This window comes from Gossypium arboreum, chromosome 6 (assembly GCF_025698485.1).
Source record: "Gossypium arboreum isolate Shixiya-1 chromosome 6, ASM2569848v2, whole genome shotgun sequence".
NCBI classification, from domain to species: Eukaryota; Viridiplantae; Streptophyta; class Magnoliopsida; order Malvales; family Malvaceae; genus Gossypium; species Gossypium arboreum.
The window spans coordinates 104,260,909-104,282,800 of NC_069075.1; the positions used below are offsets into that span (position 1 = coordinate 104,260,909).

Below are 21,892 nucleotides of genomic sequence, written 5' to 3' on the forward strand. Positions count from 1 at the left end.
GATCCATTACAATGAATATCTACATGTTTTAATTTTGAGAAGGATAAAAAAGATTCAGTTATTGAATTATATTATGCATGATCCTTGAATGCTTAAACATTTGATTGACTAGTGAATTATTGGTTATTAAATATGTTCAAAAGTTGAGCAAAAAAATTTATTAATTAATATTGATATTTACAAGTTTTCTTCAAAGTCTATATTTATAAACATAAGAAGTATAAATGAAATACAATTCTACCCTAATGAACATTAGATTCCTAATGTATGTTAGGAAAAAATCTAGTTTAGAAAACGATTTCCAATCACACTAGAAGTTTTAAAATTTTGAAATTGAGTCAGTTTGTTATATTTATAACAATAAAACCTTCCTTAAAAACATATCAGCTTTGAGTGATGAGGATTTAAATCATTCTTGACTTTCAACCTAACAACCTTCTCCGCTATCCTTACACCCTGACTTGCGTCAAGTGTGGGCTGAAGCAACCCTAACCAAACGCAAAACAAGACATTGAATTAATACATTTAGTGGGAAAGTAATTCTCTCAACAAAAACCAGTAAAAATTGTAATTCCCAGAAAATAAAATTTATTCTTAGAGAATAAATTCCTACTACTTTCTAGCAGAACAACAATATATGAAATTTGTCTGTAAATAACTTTATCAATGTCATCTATTTATAGGGATAGATAAGAGAACTCTGGTAGAATGAAAATAACAAAAACAATATTTATTTAATAGAAAACACTCTCCTAGTCTAATTAGGAGGGGGTACACCCTAGATAATATCACTAGGGTTGCCGCCCCACACATATAATATGAGGGGGATTGGGCATCTCATGTATTGGATCCAATTATACGTGCTTCTTAAACTTTTGACCCAACACTTTATAATTTAATTCAATCTAATATTTGTCTTATTTTCCCAAAATTAATATTATTTAATTAATCTAATTAAATAAATTAATTTTCCAATTAAATAATTTTCTCAATCCAATTCTAATTTTGTTAAAGTCATGACAACTTTACCGTAGAAGATTCTATAAGAAAGTATATTTAATTTTATATTCAACAAGTTCACAATAGCTAATTAATTTAATTTCATTTTCAAACTTCCATTATTTAGTTATAATCAATTAAAAATAATTTAAAACCTTAAATTAATTCTCAAGTCACTTTTTTACTTAGTGAAAAAACGCATTCATTTGTGAATGCGACCCATTTCTCTAACTTTGTAATTTCCATTCATTTATGTTTACTTGGTTCTACATTAAATTCATTTATGGCTTCAATAAAATAGCGAAGGGACCGATTCGACATACATAATTAGGGCTCAAATAATTTTTAAACTTATGTAGTAATTATGTCATTCCACTATAGTATCATTGTAACACGCCAAACCCAGCCTGAACGTTATGGTCGAATCTAGCGATGCCATATAATAGTGTATTTGAAATCGTATCGTTGCTATCACCTCATATCCCGTTTTAAAACACTTAATTATCTTAACACTGGTTTTCAAACTGGGTCACCTATTTTGTTTATCATTATCAAAACGTTAACCTACACTGAAGCTTTCAACACTATTGAGTGGTCGTGAATATTTTGATAAAACGTTTTTTTATTTTGAAAACCCGAATCTTCCTACTACTAGCAGTAAATCCATAAAATGACGCAAAACCCAAATTTAAACAAAAAACCGTAATGGCCATAATTACATCAAAAATTCCCCAAATAAAATTAAAATCATGATAATCATAAAACCGTAAATTTATCGTGAGGCAGAATCAGTGGTCACTGTCGAGTCCTCCACTGCACCGATCTGTCTAATATTGGGGATTACCTGAACAGAGTAAACAGAAAAGAGTGAGTTTTTGCAAACTCAGTGTGTAATACCCACAGAAAAATATACACACAACATGATATCTGAAATCAGTCATATATTTACATATAGTTCAGGCCTGAGCCCTTTATAGAATCGGTTTGGACCTTACCCTATTCAGATACAGAATCAGATACAAAATAGGGCCTTAGCCCATCTCAGATATACCATGCAGAATAGAACAGAATAACAGAGTCCTACCCACCAGCCTTTACACACCAACTCTGTCCAACCCTACGCACCATGTGGGAATAAAATCAACCCACCCATCCCTACACACCATGCTGTATCGAAGTGCACTACATAATCAGATAATTGCAGTGGAGTTGCCAGATATCAGGCTTAAGAGCCTTTCAGAATACTTCCTCCAAATAATACCAACCCAACCCCGATGCAATGCAACATACAAGTATGACATGCTAATATGCAATTTAACAGATTGTACATTCAAAATCGGTATACATAATAAGAGTGACATGCTCAAACACATATATATCACATAGTCAGATCGCGTAATCAGGGGTCAAAGTAACTCTTACCGATCCTACAATAGGTCCTAATCGACTTGGGCGATCCGAGCAACCTTACAGAATATTTTAGAAAAATGGGCTCACACGTCTATGTGGCCTGCTCGTGTAGGCCCACACGTCCGTGTGGCCCGTATGGCCCAAGTTGGCCTTATCCATGTGGATCATACGGCCTGGCCTAGAGTCTCATACGCCCGTATGGGCCCATTGCCCGTATGACCCACACGGCCCTATTGATTGAGCCCGTGTCTCGCACACGGCCACTCCACCTATCACACAGTCGTGTCATGCATTTGTGTCACTCGCGCACGGCCTAGTTTATCAACCACATGGTCTGGTACTACTACACGGCCTACCATAAGGGCGACCACAAGCCCATGTGGCATCGACAGTTTCGTTTTTTGACTTTCGTTGATTCTCGTTTTCTGTGTTTTTGGGTACACACCTAGTATCGATTCAAAGCTAAGACAACCCCGAACACTCCAGAACCTATTAATGACCGATAAATACCAAATTAAACACTTGATACGCGTTAAAACCGAATTGAAACGAAGAATCCTAAAAACGCATAAACGACTTACCGATAACAACTGAACTCAATCCCAATTCAGGTTGAAGAAACATGACTTCCAGCCTCACCACCTCCTCCTAACACAAACTAAACTCATTAAACAATGATTCTACAGTCCCAAAACCAAAACACCGCTTACACATTTATCGAACGCGTAATTTACGATAACGAAAAAGATGGATTAAGGAAAAAGGTAAGCAGGGAATGGCTAAAATTTCAGTACCAAAATGGAAGTAAAAAGGGATAATGAAAAGGGGAAACATAGCAGCTACCAGAAAGGAAAAGAAAAGGAAAGGCGTCAGAAAATCAAAGAGTGGAAAGGGAGGGGCTGAAAATTTCTACCCCAACAATTGGGATATCTCAAATCCCTTATTTTCCTCATACAATCGCTCCAATACTCCCCCACCACACCACTACTACTCAAAACCTTGGTCAAAACCAACTCTCACCGAACAAGTAACAAAAATTATCCCCCTTTTTCCCACACAAGGTTTCGAACACAGGACCTCAAGCAACTTAACACTCCACTTAACTACCAGAACAGCAGGCCCATTCTGACACATTCTTACAATCAAAAAAATATAAGCCTAATCGACCAAGTTCAGGCTTTATTCATTAAAATACCAAAATTTACCCAAGTTGTGGCTTGAACTTGGGACCTCACACACATACCCAGAACACATAACCACTGAAGCAGATATAGATTTATGTCAAATTAATAAGATACATATACAAGTATTTTAGGGCGTTACAGTCGTAACTGAGCTCTCCCTAATTATATACGGTTATAAAAACTGTTCAGTAAGTGTTTGTCCAATGACCTTGTCATAAGTGTGTTATCCTCATAGGATATCCTTAATTTCTTTGGGATAAATTCATTCTCCTAATATGATTCCATTTTATCTCATGGTAACTACATCTTTCTTCATGAAAAGTCAATTACTATCAAATAGTAATCAAGTCATTTATCACAAAGACAAATGACCTATGGCCACGTTTATCAAGTCATTTATCACAAAGACAAATGACCTATGACCACGTTTACTTTTCATCTACCATGTAATGTTGATGAGAGAATATTATTTACCCATTAGTTAGGCCATGAATTCCACTATTGTGAATAATACTACATACTGCAGAAGTTGTATACCCAACGCACCAACTTTTCGATTCCTTATCTATTTGAACTCAGTCTTTTACTTACATAAAAATATACGAGTTACACATACTTAGTTCATCATCCACTCAAGATTAAGGTATTTCACACTATGAACATCACAAGTGAATAAATCCATAAACTTATCTAGAATCTATTCTACTTGGATCTTGTCCGATGTATTGTCAGTTTAGTCAGTCACATCTATGTCTCTATCTTTTGGGAGTCATCTGCTTTGAGCCTCAAGACAAAGCATCTCCCCAATTTGATTTGATAGACGACATATTAGTCTTTCAATTGGTTTCTTCATTTCCAGTTAAACTAAGGACAGGTTTAGGTTCATCTAATACTACAAGTAGTCTTTCCATATTACAATCTGACCATATAATACTACATAGTATTAGTTAAACGTTAGATAACTAGTGAGCCAATATTTGCTTCCATTTTGCTTTACGTGCAAAAATATTAACGACAATATACAAAGGGTATTAATGTAATTAATGAATATTATTAAACCAATTTATTCGAAAAATATAAGTGTACAAAATGAATATATTACACTTGTAGCACAAAATCCAACAATATATATCAAACTTCTTATTCTAATGAAAATCCCTTTCTATAATAATAATTTTTTATAACAATTTTTATTTGTATTAAAAATAATTAATTCAACTTAAAGTACAAATAATTAAGTGCAAATCATATAGGAATTGAATATTTTTTCAACTTAAAATTGTGTTCGAGTTTCAAACTAATAGCTCAATTAAAATTAAGAAAAGTTTCAAACCTTAAATTTTTAATTAAACTTTAAGCTCAATTTTTTAAAACTTGAGCTCAAATTAATTTAATTACACCTTTAATTTTAGTACTAGATAAAATTGTCCATAGAATTTGAAAAAGCCTTCGCTTTGCACTTCGTTCCAACTATTAATATACCAAAAAACTTGGATTACAATCGTTAAAAAAACAATTTTTTCCTATCTTATATTGGAATAGTGTAACAACCCGTTTTTTAGTGGTGTCAAAAATGACGGTTTTAGAACCTCATTTTTGATGTTCGAGTATGTAAATATTATTATTTAATATTTACAAAGTTAGTATAAATATTAAATAAAGTTTGGTATCTTAACTTTGTTAATTGGATAGTTAATTGTTGTATAAGGGCTGTCACATCCCGAAAATCAGGTTAGAAGAAATTGGGTTAGTAAAACCAAGAGAGATCACGCTCTATTTTGGATTTAAGGTTGTGGAAATTATAACAAATAATTTTATTTGGTTCAGTGGATAGGTGCTCTGTATGTGTGTGGGAGGTCCTAAGTTCAAATTTTATCTTTTGAAATTTTGTTAATTTTTAGTTCAATTCGTATCCCTGGTCTTTTGACTTAAATCTTATTTCTGTGCAAGTTATGTCAGAATGAGCCCATTGGTTCAACAGTAAAGGTCAGCTTACCTTTGTTCTTGTGTTTGAATCCTTGCCTGTGCGAAACGAGAATATTTTTGTTCTCTTGTTTTGTGTCAATCATGTGGTCAAAATTGGAATTTAATTTTAAATGTTGGAAATTTGATAGGAATTGGTTAAGTATCAATTTCCCTAAAATATCTCTAAAATTGTTGTCCACTTCCCCACAATTTCTCTCTCCACTCTTTCAATTTTGCAATCCATTAATTGATTGCTCATTTTATTTTTTTGTTGTTTTGTTTATTGTTCATTTGATTTCTTTTGTTTCTTTAATTTCATTCTTTTTGGTTTTGCTCATTATTATTTCTAAAGAAAATCCTCTGACCTTCTTTCCTTTTAAAATATCTTTCTCTTTCTTTGTGGTTCCTTTATTCGTTCATGTCTATTGATGTTGTTCTTTTCTTCTTTTAGTCTCAATTTCGGTTTGTATTTTTCCTACACGGTCAATTGTTGTGTTTCCATTGGTAAGTGGTTATGAGTATTATTTGTTTAGTATAAATATTTTCCTTAGTTAGTCAGGAGGAATATCCTTTCCAAGTTAGTTGTTAAATTAAGTATTGATCGTTTTGGTTCTCGATAAGAGAAGAACGTAGGGTGAGCGATGGCTCTTCGATGATTTAGGCTCGATTTTTAATCTGCTGTTTTCTTAAGGTAAGTGATCAATTTGTTGTTAAGGGTCATAATTCGATTTTTGGTTGCCAATCGATTAAGTTGAATATCAATTTTTGGGGGAACTACTGTATCAAGTTATGGATATTGAATCCAAGTTTTGGTTTGATGTTGGGTGTTAATTGGTTTATTTTTTAATTTTGTTTAGGGCTTCAGAAGAGTGTCGTGGTATCTGCATCAGGAAAATACGCAAGTTTGTGATTGTAACCTGAGTTGTCACTCGAAATTTGAAAAATTCACTAAACATGGGTTGTTTTTGAAACTATCCAGTGACTAGCCGTGTGGTGGATCGTGTGGGTAGGTCATGTGGGTAAGTCGTGTGAAATCATACAGGCCGTGTGGGCACATGGGCGTGTGAAATCATGCAGACCATGTGGGTAGACAGTGTGGATCACACGGGCTAGGTTTTGGGCTGTGTAGCATGTAGGCCAATTTTAAAGCCCAATTAGGGTCGATTAAATGACTCAAAATTTGGGTCCGGGGTATTATGTAGGCCCAGAAAAGCATAAATTTCAGTAAAACAAATATGGGTAAGTACTTTCAAAGCACGAGATTTTGAATGTGAATTTTGAGTTTTAAATATGTATTTTTGAACTTCTATTTTTCTAACCATCTTTGGTAGTTTAGACAAAATTTTATATTTTTGAAACATGTTTTTAGTTTGATCAAAACAAAGGCTTTTAATCAAATTAATGTAATTCCTCAACATCCGGTTATAACTTCTAGGTCGGGTTTGGGGTGTTACATTTAGTGGTATTAGATTCAAGTTGCAAAACTTGGGCTGTGGTTTTTGGGGTTAAAATTTTTATCCATAATATGTTTTGAAATTTCTAATTTTTAAGAAATTTTTGGAAATCTAATATGGGTGAGTTTGCACAAAATTTACTAAATTTCTAAAAATGTAAATTTGAGACTCCGACGCCAATCCAAGCAAGTTACTTATACTTTGGTTATTTGCACTTTAGCTGCTTTAGATAGCTTGAAGAACATTGGAGATTATCGAATAAAATATTTTCTACTTTAAGATAATTAAGCACTTCTGCTAAACATATGACTTAGGATTCTAAGTTAAACTTTAGATTTTTGAATTGAATATTAGTAAAATAAGATTACGTGGTACCTCTGGGCACAATATGCAAGGACGTGATGGACATTGTTAAGTGACTCACACCGACTCCTTTTCTCGGGGTAGTATGTCTAATTTGGAAATTAGCTATTATGAGGAGACACCCATTTCTAAGGGTGGTAATCGAAAAGCTGGAGATGATGCTGTGTCCCAAAATTTGTTTAGAAATCTTTAAAGGGCCACTAAAGACCAATCTGTATCTGTGAATCGAGGGTTTGTGATTGAGCAACTTCGATCGAATGAGACCGAGTTAGCGAAAGAGATTAATCAATTAGGGAGCGAAGAAATGAAATAAATAAGTACAAAATAAAAAGAGCTCTAATCTTGTTGACTAGAATTTGTAATTTAGGAAACGAGTCAGAATAATTAGGCATCAGCAAATTGAGGCAGTTGTGAGCATATGTTAGGTTTCAAATCATGCTTTTTGAGATAAGCGTCATCTAGATGTGTGTTGTAGGAAAATGGGAGTGTGTTTTAGATCTGGATCTGATGAGCATCGTGTCAGGGATGTTTCACGATATTTTATTAGTCAATTGCAAGTTTTGACTTAGAAAGGTAATCGGAGATTGATTTGTGCAACTAGGCGTTGAGAGGGTCGAAACATATCTGATAGCAATGAAAGTACAACTGTGATCCATGTCAATTGTATTTTGCTTTGATTAAGTATTTGGTTGCATTTAAGTGTTTATCTATCATTAGAATTTCTGACTTTGTGGTTGTGGAACCGCTAGCGATACTTTCGATAGACAGCTCCGTGAGATAAAGCATGTTAATGAATAGTAATTCCATTAGAAACATTGTCTGGATTGCGTATAAATTAGAGTTGCGCAGCGATAGCTTGATGGTCAGTTCAGAATAAGGAATTTCAGATTTTATGGTTAAGTGGAATATGTGACAACAAAAATTTCGATGGTGAAATTCTTTTAAAGAGAGAAGAGTTGTCACATCGCAAAAATCAGGTGAGAAGAAACTAGGTTAGTGAAACCAAGAAAGGTCATGCTCTATTTTGGATTAAGGTTGTGGAAATTATAACAAATAATTTTATTTGGTTCAGTGGATAGGTGTTCTGTATGTGTGTGGGAGGTCTTAAGTTCAAATCCTATCTTTTGAAATTTTGTTAATTTTTAGCTCAATTCGTATCCCTGGTCTTTTGACTTAAATCTTATTTCTATGCAAATTATGCCCGAATGAGCCTGTTAGTTCAACGGTAAGGGTCAACTTACCTTTAATCTTGTGTTTAAATCTTAGTTGTCGCTCGAAATTTGAGAAATTCACTAAACATGGGTTGTTTTTGAAATTGCCCAGCAACCACACAACCATGTGCTAGGCCATGTGGTGGACCGTGTGTGTTTATACAGGTCGTATGGGTAGGCTGTATCATGCAGACCGTGTGGGCCTTTTGGGCCACTTTTGATGTGTAACACCCCTAACCCGTATCCGCTGCCAGAACAGGGTTTCGGAGCATTACTACCATTTACAGATCACTAAAAAAAATTTAAATACTTACCGATTCAATGCATCATATAAATAAATATATTACCATTCAATCAACAGTTTGACAGTTGTATAAGCATCAAACAGCAACATTGTTAGTATACTTGCACATATCTCATATAAATTCAACACTGATATATCTATTTTCTCGACATATCGTACTTGAGTTTAATAATAGTCTCAATTACATAATTTCCTTGTATCAACATATCAAAATAATCATATATGTACATGTCATGAAACATATCATGCTCTTACCGCTTTCTTCATAAGCATATATCATTCATTTCATTATATCAATATTTCATGCTCCATCATTTCCATATATTTTATGTATATTTATTAGGTAATAGCTTATATCAAACTTAACATAAATTATATTTCATGTACTTGTACTTATTTCGTTTATCTATCTTCATAATTATTTCATATAACCATTCGTCATCGATACATATTACCCGAATATCAATTGTTCAACAGATGCTAGGCGTCTCCCATCCACGGTCTTATTTATCTTTGACATGATGCCATAGTGTCTTTCAACTATGGTCTTACTCATTTTCGTCATGTTGCCATGGTATCTTTCAACCATGGTCTTGTTCATTTCATATCACGTTGCCATGGTATCTTTCAACCATGGTCTTACACATTTCATATCGAGTTGCCATGGTATCTTTCAACCATGGTCTTACACATTTCATATCGAGTTGCCATGGTATCTTTCAACCATGTTCTTACACATTTCATATCGAGAGCACACTCCCTGAACCTCATCCTTGCTGCGGGATTACGGTCGAGCTAAATCCTCGCAATATAAACTCATAGAGTATTGTCGGGATTACCGGTCGAGGCTAAATCCCCGCAACGACAATTACTCTAATGAGCTTGGATCCGAATTACAGTCAAAGCTAAATTCAGACCCTAATTCGGATTACCCGTCCGGCTAAATCCATTTTACACATATTCTTTGGAGGGCTATATCAGATAGGATCACCCGTCCGGCTAGATCCTTTTACCGTCAATTCCTTTTCGTAAATCCATCGAATTTTCCTTTCATTCAACCGGATTTCTTCCCATTTTATCAAATATATCAATGTTTTATAAATTTTCATACAATGAACATTCAAATCATATTCACATCAATAACATACAATCTCAAGCATTTCGAATATAATTCAAGTTACACGAACTTACCTCATTGATTGCTCGTGTTTATTATTTCATTATTCGATATATTTTCTTTTCCATGATCAAGTCTCGTATTTGTGTCGTCCGGATCTTTATAAATAAATTTGATCATCATTTTCATTCATTTCATATTCTAATACATTTAATTAATGCTCTAGGCAAAATTACCATTTTGCCCCTAAACTTTAATTAATGACGATTTCATCCTTAGGGACGGAAAGTAAAATTCTTGCAATTTAATCCTTATTTCCAACTATTATTCTCATATATAATGATAACAGTCCATGAATTCTATAAAATATCAAAATTTTCCATAATTTCGACACTTTTCAATTTAATCCCTAAAACATGTTTTCCCCCGATCTTGAACTAAATTGATAATTTTGTTAAATTTTTGTAATTTAAATAATAAAATAATCTATTTCATGCAATTTAGTCATTTCTGACATTTTTACAAAATTGCCCATAAAATTTTACTTTTATTCAATTTAGTCCCTGAGCCTAAAACATGCAAATTAGCCATGCTAGATGAATATTCATACATATTTTCCTCCTCCTCCTCTCCATTCCACATCCTTAATTTATATAACATACAACAAGTAACATTATCAATAATTTCACTATTTACTTATATGTACATTCAAAACTGTCCATTTGCGTCATAGTCACTAAATTATTTATATATTAAGCTACAGAACTCGAAATTAAGATCCGTTAATTTTTACTGAAACTAGACTCACATGTATTCTTATCATAAAATTTTCAAAATTTTTGGTTTAGCCAATTAGTACAGTTTATTCATTAAAGTCACCCCTGTTCTGCTGTCTGACAGTTCTGACCCTTCTTCACTAAAAATTAGTTATCTCCTTTTACAGAATTCAAATGATGTTCTAGTTTGTTTCTAATAAAACTAGACTCATTCAGGATTCTATAAATATAAATTTAAGCCTCTAATTATTTTTATTCATTTTTTTATTATTTTTCAAAGTCTGAATAGGGGAACCCAAATTCATTCTGACCTTATCTCACAAAATTCATTATATATCAAAATTTACAAATTCATTGCTTACACTGTTTCTTCTATGAGAAACTAGACTCATTAAGATTTAATTCCATATTTTTTTCATCTTCTAATTCAATTTATAAAATTTATGGTGATTTTTCAAAGTTAGACTACTGCTGCTGTCCATAACTGTTTTAGTGTAAGATATTAATTACCATGTTATAACACCCTTATTTTCTTTTTCTACACCATTTCTCATCACTTTCTCTTATTTTCTCTTCACTAACATATCAAGAACATAGGACCTTATGTAATAAAACTCTACTATAACATTATTTCCATGATTTATCAACAATAACAAACTTAAAACATATTGAAATCTTGATGTACTTACCTTATTCTCTTGATACCAATCTTTAACTTGATTTTCTCTCCTCCAGCTTCTATTTCTTGAATCCAACTTGATATTCTAACTCCCCATGTTCTCCTTAACATTTTTCTCTCTTGGTAGCTATGGAAATTCATTTGATTTTTGGGTGAAAATGGTGAATTTTTGGTAAAAGGACCAAATTGTGAAGAAAGTAAAACTTTCTTTCTTCCTCTCTTTCTCTCACGTTAGTTTGCATGGAAAGGAAAGATGATGAAAATTCTTCATCTTTCTTTCCTTATATACTAAATAAATAATAATAAAATAATATTAAATATCTCATAAAATATTAATAAAATAATATTTATCTAATTAATTAATTTAAAATATCATTAACATAATCATTACATTCTAGAATTCTCTCTCTTACTAATTGACCATTTTGCCCTTCATGATCTTTTAGAAGTCCATCCTTGAGTCATCATTTAATTTGGTAAAATTGCAATTTAGGCCCTCATAGTTCTTCACTTATTCAATTTGGTCCTAATTCATCCATTTTCCTTAGTTTCTAGATCATTCTACCCTTAAAATATTTACACTATTGGTCCTTCAACTTTTCATATTTACACTTTAACCCTTTAAGTCTTGAGTATTTATTCTTAGGCAACAAAACTTTTCTAACTTTTACAATTTAGTCCTTTCACGAATCAAGATATCATAATTTACTTCCCAATGTTGCCATAACTCAAAACTTCCCTTTTATCACTTTATTTCCTTATTTTATTATATCAAGGATAATATATTCTTGTAAAGATTTTCGTGGTATTACATTTCTCTCCCCTTAAAATAAATTTCGTCCTCGAAATTTTCTTGTTTTCTTTGATCATGAATTTCATTATTTCTATAGTTCTATAGTTTCTTTCGTACATATTTACCCAGTTTATCATTTATATCCATTCTCTATCTTTTCATTTCATAATTTATTTTCAATACAATATTTCACATTTACCTTTCAGAGCTTCTAGCAATAGAAATAGAAAATAATATCATATGAATCTTATTATCAAGTGTTCTATCACATATATTGGCTTGAAAAACCAAAGAAAGATAGAGTAGTACCACTTGTGAATCAATCAGACTTGCGATAATTTCTGTCTATTAGCATATTTATCCAACCTTTTCATATATTGATTATAGCATCCAAACATGAACAGTTCCATATGCCTCTGAAAATATCAATATATATAAGATACCCATATAAAATCCCAAAAATTTACTATAATATACCCAGTTATAACGGCTATATTCAAATATTTTTGCAATCTATTCACCAATCTATTGACTAGTATAGTCATCAATAATTTCACATCATTTACTCCACTAAAAAAAAAACTAATTCGGAAGAAATTTTCAGTTAACTATTCTGTAAATACCATATTTAAATAAATCAATTTTCCCATAAATAACTTCTTTCTTTAACAGTGATACTGTATATCTCAACTAGTTTAAGAAAAATCTGATATCTTTATTCAAAAACCATCTTTACTTATTAACTCATTCTCGCCCATTGCATTATCAATTGTTCAACCATTGAGTTTTTCACTTTCCGCTTCGAACTTAATCAATATAAATCTCATGAATTTCATTGCATATAATTGTACTAGTAAAGGGTATAGATCGTAAAGTCTCATAATTTAATTGTCATATATTTACTCATATAACATTTATCTTTCTCAAGTACTATAAAACATTTATTCGTACTTTTACGAGTTCTACTTCATCATAACTAACATTTTTACTCGAGAGATAATCCTTTACTTCAGAACGAAAATTGTTTACTTTTTACTTAGCAGAGGCCCGAGAGACTAGATAGAACACTTGGATATATGGGACTTATATAGAGGTGCATTATTATGCACTATTAAACAGAGAACACTTGAAGTGCTATCTGAGAAAGTACAAATGTCTTTGAATGTGCTAATAATCGAAAAGCATCTTGAGGTCCCTTAATATACTAGTAGTTCTAATCTTGTCTACTTGGGCAAATTATTTCATGCACGCATATCACTTTTACACCTTTCGCATGATACTTTTACATGCTTTACAATTTAATCCTTGTACCAATAATTCATATACTTATATCTTCAGTATCTTCCATACATGTAATATATTTCAAAATTCACTATTTATTCATAATTCTCTAATAATCCTTATCATGTACTTCATATATTACTTTTATATATTTTGTAATTTAGTCATCAAGACAATATTTCATGTAGTAATATAATTTGCTTTTAATAATACATATAGCATCATATTCATCATCGACATGTATTATAAAACATTTATTCATACCATTTTTTTATACCGATTCATCATAATCAACTTTCTACTCATATACTTGAGTATCGCTTTTAACATTATCGAATTAGCTTGGTTGAAAAACATCTCTTTCTATAAATAAAACAAATCTCATCGAGTCGAAAGATATCACACTATCACATATTATAATGACATGTGTTTTAGACTTCACATGTACTACGTTTGGTCCGAGAATCGACTAAACTATAGCTCGATACCACTAAATGTAACACCCTAACCCGTATCCATTTGCCGAAGCAGGGTTTGAGCATTACTACCATTTACAGATCACTAAAAAAAATTTAAATACTTACCGATTCAATGCATCATATAAATAAATATATTACCATTCAATCAACAGTTTGACAGTTGTATAAGCATCAAACAGCAACATTGTTAGTATACTTGCACATATCTCATATAAATTCAACATCGATATATCTATTTTCTCGACATATCGTACTTGAGTTTAATAATAGTCTCAATTACATAATTTCCTTGTATCAACATATCAAAAATAATCATATATGTACATGTCATGAAACATATCATACTCTTACCGTTTCTTCATAAGCATATATCATTCATTTCATTATATCAATATTTCATGCTCCATCATTTCCATATATTTTATGTATATTTATTCCGGTAATAGCTTATATCAAACTTAACATAAATTATATTTCATGTACTTGTACTTATTTCGTTTATCTATCTTCATAATTATTTCATATAACCATTCATCATCGATACATATTACACGAATATCAATTGTTCAACGAGATGCTAGGCGTCTCCCATCCACGGTCTTATTTATTTTTGACATGATGCCATAGTGTCTTTCAACTATGGTCTTACTCATTTTCGTCATGTTGCCATGGTATCTTTCAACCATGGTCTTGTTCATTTCATATCACGTTGCCATGGTATCTTTCAACCATGGTCTTACACATTCATATCAGTTGCCATGGTATCTTTCAACCATGGTCTTACACATTTCATATCGAGTTGCCATGGTATCTTTCAACCATGTTCTTACACATTTCATATCGAGAGCACACTCCCATGAACCTCATCCTTGCAGCGGGATTACCAGTCGAGCTAAATCCTGCAATATAAACTCATAGAGTATTGTCGGGATTACCGGTCGAGCTAAATCCTGCAACGACAATTACTCTAATGAGCTTGGATCTGAATTACCATCCGAGCTAAATTGAGACCCTAATTCTTGGATTACCCGTCCGGGCTAAATCCATTTTACACATATTCTTTGGAGGGCTATATCAGATAGGATCACCGTCCGGCTAGATCCTTTTTACCGTCAATTCCTTTTCAAAATCCATCGAATTTTCCTTTCATTCAACCGGATTTCTTCCCATTTTATCAAATATATCAATGTTTTATAAATTTTCATACAATGAACATTCAAATCATATTCACATCAATAACATACAATCTCAAGCATTTAGAATATAATTCAAGTTACACGAACTTACCTCATTGATTGCTCGTGTTTATTATTTCATTATTCGATATATTTTCTTTCCATGATCAAGTCTCGTATTTGTGTCGTCCGGATCTTTATAAATAAATTTGATCATCATTTTCATTCATTTCATATTCTAATACATTTAATTAATGCTCTAGGCAAAATTACCATTTTGCCCCTAAACTTTAATTAATGACGATTTCATCCTTAGGGACGGAAAGTAAAATTCTTGCAATTTAATCCTTATTTCCAACTATTATTCTCATATATAATGATAACAGTCCATGAATTCTATAAAATATCAAAATTTTCCATAATTTTGACACTTTTCAATTTAATCCCTAAAACATGTTTTCCCCGATCTTGAACTAAATTGATAATTTTGTTAAATTTTGTAATTTAAATAATAAAATAATCTATTTCATGCAATTTAGTCATTTCGACATTTTACAAAATTGCCCATAAAATTTTACTTTTATTCAATTTAGTCCCTAAGCCTAAAACATGCAAATTAGCCATGCTAGATGAATATTCATACATATTTTCCTCCTCTTCCTCTCCATTCCACATCCTTAATTTATATAACATACAACAAGTAACATTATCAATAATTTCACTATTTACTTATATGTACATTCAAAACTGTTCATTTGCGTCATAGTCACTAAATTATTTATATATTAAGCTACAGAACTCGAAATTAAGATCCGTTAATTTTTCCTGAAACTAGACTCACATGTATTCTTATCATAAAATTTTCAGAATTTTGGTTTAGCCAATTAGTACAGTTTATTCATTAAAGTCACCCTGTTCTGCTGTCTGACAGTTCTGACCCTTCTTCACTAAAAATTAGTTATCTCCTTTTACAGAATTCAAATGATGTTCTAGTTTGTTTCTAATAAAACTAGACTCATTCAGGATTCTATAAATATAAATTTAAGCCTCTAATTATTTTTATTCATTTTTTTATTATTTTTCAAAGTCTGAACAGGGGAACCCGAATTCATTCTGACCTTGTCTCACAAAATTCATTATATATCAAAATTTACAAATTCATTGCTTACACTGTTTCTTCTATGAGAAACTAGACTCATTAAGATTTAATTCCATATTTTTTTCATCTTCTAATTCAATTTATAAAATTTATGGTGATTTTTCAAAGTTAGACTACTGCTGCTGTCCATAACTGTTTTAGTGCAAGATATTAATTACCATGTTATAACACCCTTATTTTCTTTTTCTACACCATTTCTCATCACTTTCTCTTATTTTCTCTTCACTAACATATCAAGAACATAGGACCTTATGTAATAAAACTCTACTATAACATTATTTCCATGATTTATCAACAATAACAAACTTAAAAACATATTGAAATCTTGATGTACTTACCTTATTCTCTTGATACCAATCTTTAACTTGATTTTTCTCTCCTCCAGCTTCTATTTCTTGAATCCAACTTGATATTCTAACTCCCCATGTTCTCCTTAACATTTTTCTCTCTTGGTAGCTATGGAAATTCATTTGATTTTTGGGTGAAAATGGTGAATTTTTGGTAAAGGACCAAATTGTGAAGAAAGTAAAACTTTCTTTCTTCCTCTCTTTCTCTCACGTTAGTTTGCATGGAAAGGAAAGATGATGAAAATTCTTCATCTTTCTTTCCTTATATACTAAATAAATAATAATAAAATAATATTAAATATCTCATAAAATATTAATAAAATAATATTTATCTAATTAATTAATTTAAAATATCATTAACATAATCATTACATTCTAGAATTCTCTCTCTTACTAATTGACCATTTTGCCCTTCATGATCTTTTAGAATTCCATCCTTGAGTCATCATTTAATTTGGTAAAATTGCAATTTAGTCCCTCATAGTTCTTCACTTATTCAATTTGGTCCTAATTCATCCATTTTCCTTAGTTTCTAGATCATTCTACCCTTAAAATATTTACACTATTGGTCCTTCAACTTTTCATATTTACACTTTAACCCTTTAAGTCTTGAGTATTTACTCTTAGGCAACAAAACTTTTCTAACTTTTACAATTTAGTCCTTTCCTGAATCAAGATATCATAATTTACTTCCCAATGTTGCCATAACTCAAAACTCCCCTTTTTATCACTTTATTTCCTTATTTTATTATATCAAGGATAATATATTACTGTAAAGATTTTCAGGGTATTACATGATGCCCAATTAAAGGTCAACTAAAGGACTCTGAATTTGGGTCTAGGGCATTATATAGGCCCAAAAAAGTATAAATTTCAGTAAAACAAATATAGGTAAGTGTAGGAAGTATGTTAAATAAGTTCTGATAAGTATAATAATGCGATATGATCTGTTATTAGTAGGTACGTGAGTTAAGCATGACTATTTTGTAAACCATGAGTGTTATATATATTTCGTTATTCGTTCTGATAAGCTATCCGATTCAACCATGTAATATGATATGCTATGATCTGTATAAATTATGTGTAAGTTACATTCCGTATAATATCTGTTTATGTATACGTACATACAACCTATGTGATACGTATGTATGTTAACATGATTTTGCATATGCATTATGATGGGTTCTGATTTGCTGGAGGAAGTGTTTTCCGACAGTATTACTACATTTTTAGCTGTTTTAAACCACAATATATGTTTGGCAGCTCAGCTGTACTATTATGAGTGACATACCACCACGACCCAGTGTGACTGGTTGGATGGAGTTGGTGTGTAGCGAATGGAGGTAGGATATGTGTTTGCATTTGTTCTGGTATGATATGACATGCTGATATGATGTGTTTCCGAAAACATGATATTCTGGTTAGATATATGTTTATGAAAATATGATATTTCAATCCGAAATATCTTCTAGAAATATGATATGATATATGTTTCTAGTAATACAATATTCTGATATGCTATTTGTACATTAAACGTAAAATTTTTTCATGACATTTACATGTGTGGTTGTTAAATCAAAATTATGCTTGTGGGCTGAGTCACACACTGAGCTTCTAGCTCATTCATTTGTTTAATACATTTCAGGTTAACTTCTGACTTAGGACTGGACAGTGTGCGGAAGCTCAGATTGGTTGCCCGATAAAATATTTATGGGTTTATGTTTTAATCTATTTTTGGGTCTGGTTTTGGTTTTTGTTTTATTCATTGGGATTTAATATTTTTGAGCATTAAACTGCAAATCAGATGAGCTAACAAGTTGGATTTTCAGTTTTCAAAACGAAAACAAACTTTGAAAATTTTCCGCTGCAAGGTTAAGTAATCATTTAAGTATTTTTTGAAAATAAAATATATGGTTTGTAACGAAAGATTGTTTTAATACTAGAACTAATCTGCTAACGTTAGTACTTTCAATACGTGATTTTGAATGTGAATTCTGAGTTTTAAATAAGTGTTTTCGAACTTCGATTTCTCTAACCATCTTTGGTGGTTTAGCCAAAATTTTATATTTTTGAAACACACTTTTAGTTTGATCAAAACAAAGCCTTTTAATCAAATTAATGTAATTCCTCAGCATCCGATTATAACTTCTCGGCCGGATTTGGGGTGTTACAAGGACTAAATTGTAGAAGTGGTAAAAATTAATCGCGTGGAGTTTTTAAATTAACTGAAGGATCAATTGAGCAATTTGACCCTTCTAAATATGCCAAACTGTGGTTGAAGACATCTTGTATCCACCAACTTTTTTAATTATCATTAATCTTGTTAATTTATGTTTAATTAAATAATTATGATTAATTATATTTTAATTATAAGTATATAAGATAAAAAAAAAGTCATTTGCATGTTCATCTTATTCCTCACGAAATAAAAGAAAGAAAAGAAGGTTTCAAGTTTCTTCAATTTTGATCCTTGATTGGTAAGTGTTTTCTAGTACATTTCTCGTAATTTTTATATTTTTGAGATCATGAGAGTTTGGTTTAGCTAGTCAGGGTACTATTTTGCAAAACTGTTAAAGTTTTTCAAAGTTCCCATTGTTGATTTCTTAAAACTTTTGGTGTTAAATTGTTAGGCTTTAAGCTTAGAAGTGAAAAAGAACTAATTTGTAAAGTTTAATTGTTAGTTTTTTAACATAAGAACTAAAATGTATAAATTACGAAATTGATGTAAAATTGCTGTAATTATAGATAAAAGAGAGTCATAGAAGGATGTAATTGAGATCGATTATGAAATTCGAAGCTCAAATTTGAAAATTATGGCAATTTCGATTTTAAGGACTAAATTGAATAAATTGTAAAACTTTAGAGAAATTTAAAAAATGAACTTGAACTTATATATGCATATAATAGGTTGTTATAAGATATTTGGAAATGATAAATCAAACTGAATTATTGTAGAGATCAATATTTGAACTAAGTTAAAGATAATCGAGGAAAAAACAAAATTGTTTATTAGTCCTTATAGACTTATTCGTTTGTTGTTTTGCCAAGTAAGTTCATAAGAAGTTTACTGTTTTAGTTAATTGATATGTCAAATTGTATTTATTTTGTTTGCAAATTAAATTGTTGTGAATTGGATGAATTTGACATCAAATGGATTGAATTGTAAAGCATGAATATTGTTATTATTATGGATTGTTTCTAGGCATTGATATGGATACCGAAATATATGGAATATATAAATGTGTATATTACTATAGAGTGTAAAATGATACTGATTTGGTAATAGTGCCCACGTGAGCTTAGTAAATGATTAAGATACAAATGACATGCCATTAAGGTCCCAACAAAAAAGGAAATGGTTCACACAATTAAGGAAACGAGTATTTGATCAAAGACTTATATGATGGTTTGAGATCCAGCATATGTTGCGGATACTCTAAAGCTTGAGTGAGCAATCGTCACACCTGATCTGAATCTTGTGTGAGCAACCGAAATATGTCAACTTATAAAAGCATACAAGTCTAGTATCTGAATTCAATTTACTATAGTTCTCCTATGCGAAAACAGTGTTTAAAACAAAAATGAAATGGTTGAAATGTTTGAACATGAAGTGAATTGCTATGTTTGCAAACTCAGCTTAGCTTATATAGTATATGATATAGGATGGAATGATTGTATATATATTTAATTTAAGTATCATGATATATGCAAATGAACTAACCTTCTGTTTGTATTATTGGATTGTACGTGAAAGTATAAGGATGCCAAAGGATGCCATGTTAGATACCAATGTATTACAATTGTTTAAATTGTTGTAATGTCAAGGTAGGTTAAGTAAATTTCATTATGAGCTTATTAAGCATTCAATATGCTTATACAATTATTTCTCTTTTCTTGTAGTTGTCACTTGCAGAGCATGTTAATACGGATCGTCCGAAAGCTCACACTATCTCGTTGTTATTTTGGTAACTTTTGCATCGTTTCAAAGTCCGATTTTGTGACATGTATATAGTTGTTGTACTTTGGTTATCCTTGAACAGTGATATAGTTTGAAATTGCATATGGATGATGTTTGTTAATATGGCATGCTTGTGGTAAATGGTTTCAGTTGTGTATATGACTATGGAAGTGGTATGTTTCAAATGTAAATTGATAATAGTATAAACTATGCATATGGCCTTTGATATGGTATTTGTAAATGAAATTTTGGTATTGACAAGGCTAGAAAGTTGGTAAATAGCTTGAATGGTATGTTATGGTATTTAAATAGTTGATATAGATATGTTTGTGGTAAAATGAGAAGATAAGAAAACATGTCTAAGTATGTTTGGAAAGCTTGAAGATAAATATATGTTTGAGAATAACCAAATAGATTGTTTAAATGCTTTGGTATTAAAATGTTTAGGCTATGGTTGAATTGTTGTTTTAGTTGAATGTAAAAATGAAAGTGGATATTAATGCACAGTTTGATTTGCAATTGGGTATGATTTTTATGCAGAAAAGTTTGGTAATTATACACTAGATGTGTAAGTTTTTAGATTGGAATGAATAGGTACCAAATTTAGAATTTGAAATTTTTCTATGAGGTACCGATACCTTGAGAATGGTATCGATATTTTAGTAATTTTTTTAATTTTCAAAACATTAAACTGTAAATCAGTATCGATACTTTAAGAAAGGTATCAATACTTTTGATTTTTGTTCAATTTTTTTGAACTTCAAAGTTCAAATTGGTATCGATACTTTTTTTTTTAAATGTTGCTAAAAGGTCCCTATTCAATCTCGGGTTGACTTTAGAGCGTACGTAGGCTCGTATAAAACCTGAGAAAGATTATATATCATGTTTATGAACTAAAATGCTTATGTTTGCATGAATTGTGCTATTTTAAATGTTTTGTGTTTGTAGTTACTCCAACAACGCCTGTAGCATCTTGTAACTTGGACCTGGTGATCGAATCAAGCGAGGGGTATTACAAATAGAATCTAAACAGAATTTCAAAGAGTTTGCAAAACAAATCCAAAGCGCAAGTGAGTCAACGAAATGAGTAAAAAGAGAATCAACACATGATATTTGTTAACACAGTTCGAATTCTTCAATCATACCTCTATGGGGCCTTGCTCAAAGAATGATTTTTTTCACCAATTTTCTAGATCCATGGGATTAAGCCCAACCTACTCTTACACAAAGAAGTGATT

At 31.3% G+C, this 21,892-nt stretch overlaps 1 long non-coding RNA gene across 1 annotated transcript; it reads left to right on the plus strand.

Annotated features, from left to right (window-relative positions):
* The first annotated feature begins 6,124 nt into the window (after nucleotides 1–6,124).
* LOC128293956 (uncharacterized) lies at nucleotides 6,125–6,511 on the plus strand. Its single transcript, XR_008284116.1, has 2 exons — nucleotides 6,125–6,249; nucleotides 6,416–6,511. It is a non-coding gene; the product is annotated as an uncharacterized LOC128293956 (long non-coding RNA).
* The last annotated feature ends 15,381 nt before the right edge of the window (nucleotides 6,512–21,892 follow it).